Genomic DNA, 7,305 nt, shown 5'->3' on the forward strand with positions numbered 1-7,305 from the left:
GATAAACACAAATAATAATGAACAAACCACTTTCTTTGGACAAAAAGTTTTCTCTTTTTTGAACACATTTGTTTCTTTGGATTTATAGCAACATTCTTAATCATAACCACCAGAGCAGCAGAAGCCATAGGGGTCCATGTAACACACATAAAAGACAAGCTAGAGGAGTGCTGTGACTTAATGAAATGATCTGAAATGAGAATGAGTGTTTGGCAATTGACAGAGATCAATGAAAATAACTTTTCATGACCCGTCTCTCCAATAAATGTCAAAGATGTTAAATAAATTACATGTGCGAAGTATTAACTATTTTGTTGCCTCGATTTGACGTCACTATTTAAGTGACATATGTCATTCGACAAAATTTACGTTTTGTATCAAGTTTAAGTGTATCATTTACTAACCGCTGAACTTTTTTAAATGCTGGAAACTTGCTACAGAAATGGTAAATTAAAAAATGGAAATGCTTACTTCTTGTTTGATAGATTTATAGACAAATATTATTTAAAATCCATAACTAATAATTGAAAAATAATGTCATCTACATTGGAACTTCGCAGTTACCAATTGAAGCTATATGTTTGCATATAATTTCTTATTTGGGAGAAAGCAAGACGTATCTAATATCTCTTTACGGCACAGCACTTAGTTGATTAATGCAACTCCACATCGAATAAACGAATACTAATACAGTCAGTTTACTAGCTTAACTTTGACTTGTAACCACATACACCACGATGTTCTTATAACATGGCATAGTTATTGGTCTTAGGCACTATGATAAAAAATTAACACCCAGGATCGGATACCGTACGTGAAACTCATTAGCCCATTTATACTCCAAACAGTATGGAATGTTGCCTACTGAATTTAAATTGTCCCCTGTGAATTACATGTCTTACCTCGTGAATAATCTAATCCTTTTCCCGTTTCAATGGACTGGTGTTTCAGACTACATAACATATCCTGTTTGTCTTTCTTGTGAGAAAATTTGTTTGGACCTTAAATTTAAATTTATATGAATAAAAAACTAATCAAACGATTTGTTTTTTGTGGATTACCTTTTCCGGTATTGTCGATATTTCGTAATATATACAATTCTCTGTTAGCTACATGCTATATATCTTAACCCACTGAATATGTGAAGTATGCAAGTCTTAAAATTATTAATATGGTATATGCTGCTACTGTCACTTTAACTATCGGAATCTCTTTCTTCCAGTCGCTTGCTCTAGAGAAAGCATGGTGAGATATTATAAACGCGCATTGTTTATTGAGACACACCATTTTATATAATTTTGTAACATGCATATCTCTTTGATTATCGTTATTTGTTAAAAGTTTTTTGTGTTTTGGAACCACACATTGAAGCATGCTTTTCTCCATATAATCAGTTGCTCCAAGGACCTTGAACTTCCTAAGTTATTACAATTAGTCAAATATGCATTGCAAGTAATTTTCATGCACCATTATCACATTTAGTTCACGGAGGTGGTATGTCTGTGTGACGTCTGATACACCCACAAATTTAAGACTTCCAAATTCTACTCATCTAATTTTATAATACATCATATTTCAGCTGGTGACCAATGTTAGAAATGCTTAAATGACAAACTACTAGTGCATAACTTGTTTTGGTCATCTACTTTTAAGTTACAGCGATTCATATGACTGTATTTTCCTTCGATTAGAGTCTGTATCTCGGAAAATACTAAAACGAATCCTTCAATCGCAAAATTATTTTGTTTCTTCGACCAATGAATTACCTTCCGAATTTTAAACAGTTTAAGGTGAAGCACTCTCTGTATTACAAACTGTTAAAAACTTCTTAAATTTAAATATTATAAATGCAGTTTTAACCCTATACTTGCACTACACATCAGAGTTCAATGAGATGTCAAACAAAGAGTCAAACTCAAGATGTGCGGCATCTTTAAAAATTTAATACTTAAATTATCAACTTCAAATTGATAAGATAAAGCCGAACTTACTAAATTACTAATAACAATCTTTACTTACCAGTATATTGAAGAGATTACAAACTGTCGTATCCTTTGAAAGTGTCTGGCAGGCGTTGCCTTGAACACAACGCAGAGCTGCGATTGCAATCCAAAAATAAATCGCACTTTACAAAAAAAGCAGAAACAGAAAACACTTTGTTGCTTGTAGCACAAAAACTTCATCTGCTCTGACCTGACCCCTTGGATAAAGTAAAAATTAAGTCAATTCTTATAAAATTAGAGAATTTTCACTGTTGAATTTGTTAAGATGCAACTTTTGCTTTGTGTTTTGAACGACAAAACCGACGACACTAATTCCAAACTTGGACTGAAAAAATCCCATTAAACTCAGAACTCTAGAGCAAAATTCCAAGTACGAAATAAACACTTTCAAATTTAGATATAAATAAAAAGTCTTAAAAAAAAGTTGGAGCTACAAACTTGAAGACTGAACCACAACGGAATGAGCTGCGGTAACAGAATTTTACTGTGTTTTTCCTCTAATGAAAATAATTATGGCAGCAATGCGAAAAGTCAAAACAATGCCAAGAAAAATCACGTGAAAAAAAATAAATGAACTTTCTGTAAAAATGAACTAATGTATACTAACAATTTGTGCTGGTGTAACATTAACATCAGTTCACTTCATGCTGCAAGTACGTAAATTGAGTTGTGTTTCTATAGGTTTATGTGCATATGTGTGAAGTTGCAACAAAGTTACAACTTTAATTATTATTTCTTCATTGTATCATATCTTACCATCCTAGAAACGTATTTTTTTACAATTGCACTTCTCCTGCACTCACGTAGTAGAGGTACTTCACATCCTCCTACTCCGCATAATTTTTTGATAGTCGCTAGCAGACAACAGTCAACGCACAGCAACCAAATTAACACAGTGGTGGAAATAGAATTATGCTTTGGTCTTTGGTCACAACACCAACTTGCCTCCTACCCCTGCCCGACCACTTCGGTAGCTTTTATAGCAAAAATATAGCCAGCATTTTGTTCAACTTGTGTTAGTTAGTGCGCTGCCAGTACAGCCATACTGCCATACTGCCGTACTGCTCTACTGGCTATAAAGTACTGCCGTAGCCCTCACATTTGCAGCCATGGTCGTTTTTACGAAGTGATAATTAATAGCGCTAATTGAAGTTGTTCGCCGAAATAAAACACAGCACATAACAGTGGGAAGAAGCACAGCTTTGAAGCAAAACGCTTGAGCTAAATTATTAAGTTGCCCTAATCAGTTCGAGACTCCAGCAGGTTCCAGTTGCAAATATACACGCTTCATTGTTTGAGTTTTGGAGTTATTTAAACGCTAATAGGTTCATTTACGCACTGTAATGCAGTACTAAATATTACAGTTATCAGAAAAATGTTTTTGTCTTGCCGATTCTTCAATAGACGTCGCACAAATACTTTCCTTACAAATCTAACAATCCTAACAAAAGTATTATTCATTTATGACTCATTATTTACTTGCATGAGTAGTCAACCAATTTCATCCGTTCGTCAGCACTAATTATCTTAAGTTACAGGAAGTATGTTTATTCTCACAATTGTGTTTGATTAAATTATAAACTTAGAGAACAAATAGCTCACTATCTGACATAAATAGACGACTGGGCAGACAATTGGGTATAACTAAGTCTGTTCACTTTGTCTTTTCATAAGGCTTGTCATGTCGTTCACCGTGCTAAGCCAGTCTGAAAAAATAATATCAATATATTCTGTGGACTATAGTACACTATATATGTCATAGTTAAGATGTATAATATATATATTTATATATTTATATATTTATATGCACATACATTATTTGATTTTGTGATCCCTTAAACAAATTCAAGATTGCACTCTCATTAAACAAATCAAATGTATGTATATTCCGTCAGAGAGATGCACTTGGCTTTTTTCTATAAAATCATCTAAATAACCAGTTTTTTTATTTCAATGGAACACTGTTTATAATAATTGTTTAGGAACTAATAACTTTAAAGTTATTTAATTACCGATGCTATCAAAAGAAAAAATTCAAGTGCACTCAACTGTCACTTCAATACTCGCTATTATACCATCCAAAATATATATATGATGTATTATGAGATAATGAAATTCGAGACGAATGCCGCTAACATATTAAATTATACCGAACCTTTACTAAGGCTCGCCGTATATATATGAATTATATCATAATTCATATATATAATAAAATAAAAGCAAATGCTATGAGAATTATAATTAAAAATAAACAAAGTGTTTAAAATACATTAAGATAAATCTGTAAGCCATAGAAGCGGTATGTATTGCTTATAATGTATAATAATCGAATTGTCTGTTTAGCTTATTTTTGAAAGCAAATCGTTTTGTAGATAACTAACTGCGAGGCAATACTGTGGTAGTTCAAGTCCGTATTTGTACCAACTATCTTATTTTAGAATAATTAAAATGTTCAATTTGGATCGTACTTAATTATCTTTTGCAATTTATTTCACCAAATATATCAATATGGTCATAATCTCATTGTAAATTAGCGTTTATTTAGGCAAATACGCCGCAACCTATATTTCATTATGGTAATCATCTTATTGCAAATTAGTGTTTAATTAGCTATATACGTCGCACTTAAATACCATGACAAAATGTATATATATCAAAGAAATATATCAAATAAATCAGTATAATTCATTTCACTTTTCCACTTTTATAATAACATTTTATACAACCTCTTGATTACAGTACATACCTTGTGATCAAAAAAGAACTTTAATTTTTAATTTTTGAATTCCCGCGCTAATCCAATCGGTAAACTTTTTTATTTTCACGCTGGTAACACTATTATACATATTCTGTCAAAGTTCAACGCATATCATACGATTTGCAACACAGTTTTTGTTTGGCGTCTATACAAAGAAGTCGAAAAATTTTAGTGGGGCGATTTTTACCTTATGGCCTCTATGGTCTCAAAATGCATTCCCCGCAATGGCAATTTGAGTCGGGGGAGGAGGAATAATACACACGGGGCCATATCTGGAGAGTACATTGCTTGGTTGATGATATTGGAGGCTTTTTTTGAATGAAATTTAGTGTTTTGCCACCAGCCGAGAACCGACGCGTTTCAAACCCAAAACATCAGTTAAAATATGTTCGGTCGATCAATATGAGATGCCCAACAACACTGCAATCTCTCTAATCGGTTCACAACACGATCTACTTCGCCGATTCAATATTTTCTTCAGTAACAGAAATTGTTGGGCGGGCAGGAATCTCATCATGGTCCAAGCTTGTACGACCGTCTTTGAACCTTATAAACCATTCGTATACTCGTGGTTGTGACACAGACAAATCACCAAAGGCCTTTTTTAGCATTTTTTAGCAGTTTCGACACACTTGAATCCATTTGCAACACAAAATTTAATGCACGCACGTTGTTCTAATTTTTGATCCATTATAGAAATCGCCATACCAAAAATTTTTCGACTTCTTTGTATAGACGCCAAACAAAAAATAATCGTACGATATACGTTAAACTTTGACAGAATGTGTGTAATAGTGTTGCCAGCGTGAAAATAAAAAGAATTTACCGATTGGATAAGCGCGGGAATTCAAAAATAGGCCTCTCGTTATTTTTTGATCAGATGGTATATGATACGTTTTGACGTAAGCTTTAAATACGATACTCGTATATAAAATAACTAAATTAAACTAGAATGTGGAATATAGAAACTAGAATTTTAGACATAGTGTCTGCACTAAATTCATATTAGAGCTAAAACCATTCAAGTTTAAATATTACAAGTGTCCAAAAGTATTCGTATTTCATTTTTTTTGGAAAAAGCTTTAGCTGTAATAATTTTTAATGTAATAACACTACATTTAATCGAAAAGCTATAAGTATGTTAGCAATTAGAGACCTTAAACACCTTAATAAGAATAAATGTTTTGTGTTTTAATCCAAAGCACGTAATTAAGGCTTAACGCACGTGAACGATTCAGCTTTTTTCATCCACCTTCGAACGAATTTTTCCATCGTAGATTGCATTTTTGTGGAGATAGTCACACGAAACATGTGTCTTCCAACAATGGCTAAGAAACTACAATCACCAATTCATTTCGACTGCACAATAGTCCTCGTAGTTTCCATATTCAAACTTGATCGATTGGTCGACTCAGGTTATTTGAGAAACCAAGAGTAGCACTAAAAAGGCCAGAGCGTGGGTGTGCTAAATATTTTTGTCTTTTGTGATTGGATTAAGACTCTACAGTTTCATCTTAATACTAGGTGGATTGATGATTACCTGAGTACACAACAGATGGCAACGCCAGAACAAAACCACTTATGTTTTGTATATCTGACAACTTTTAAACGACAACTATAAAAGTTTCAAAGTCATCAGATGTTCGGTCAGCTTTTTCGAACTGGAAAAAATTGAATATCGTTCAGTAATAAAATTCCTCCGTTCAAAGGAATTACCAATGATGCAATCAAACTGGAAATGCATTCTGTTTTCGACAATCTTGCACCATCATCAACAACAATAATATATTGGACAACTGAATTTTAGCTTCCATATATTGGAATTCAAGTGGAATGGCTTTCATAGACTATTTGGAAAAAGGAAAAACAATAACATGAGACTACCATTGAATATTATTGGATTCATCAAATGAGGAAATCAGGAAAAACTACCATATTTGTCGAAGAAAAATTTCACGCACACGTCAAGGAAAATCATAGCAAATTAAAATGAATTAAATGAATTATGTGGCATCAAATGATGGAGTGGAATGAGAAACTGAGGTATATTTTGGAGGACTTGATAAATCGTGTAATTTAAAAGGTGAATTTAATTAACATAAATTTGAAATGTTGAAAGATCGTTGGATTTGATGTGTTGAGCAAAAAGGGAACTATATTGATCAATCCACCTTGTATAGTAGTAGAGTGCTCCTGCTAAACTCCACTATATTAGAGATTTGGTACATATATCAAAAGTTTAATCAATCTCCAATTACTAACTTTGATGGTACAATGAAATAAGATAACCTTTAAATTTTGATGTTCAATCGCTCTGTTCCGGTATTTACGACTTACTACACTTTAATTAATTTGAAATTTAATTGAAATTTCAATTAATTTATAGTACTTTGTTTTTAGCGGGCTAATATTTTATTAGTAACATTTGCATCATACCAAATATTTACTATAATTTTATATTAAACAAATGAGTGAAATCTAAAAAACGGTTCGTTGTTCCGTCCATTACCATGGACTATTTCGTTTATTCTTGATTGTTACAGT

The 7,305-nt window shown here is 32.6% G+C and overlaps 1 protein-coding gene across 1 annotated transcript in view; it reads right to left on the minus strand.

The window, feature by feature from the left end:
• Positions 1–2,090, minus strand: part of LOC119689640 — a 96,174-nt gene extending 94,084 nt beyond the window's left edge. The window contains exon 1 of the mRNA XM_038104512.1: positions 2,020–2,090. The gene's annotated coding sequence lies outside the window, so the exon portion shown is untranslated. The remainder of the gene's footprint in view (positions 1–2,019) is intronic.
• Between the last annotated feature and the right edge of the window lie 5,215 nt (positions 2,091–7,305).

This window comes from Teleopsis dalmanni, chromosome X, assembly GCF_002237135.1.
Source record: "Teleopsis dalmanni isolate 2A chromosome X, ASM223713v2, whole genome shotgun sequence".
Classification (NCBI taxonomy): Eukaryota; Metazoa; Arthropoda; class Insecta; order Diptera; family Diopsidae; genus Teleopsis; species Teleopsis dalmanni.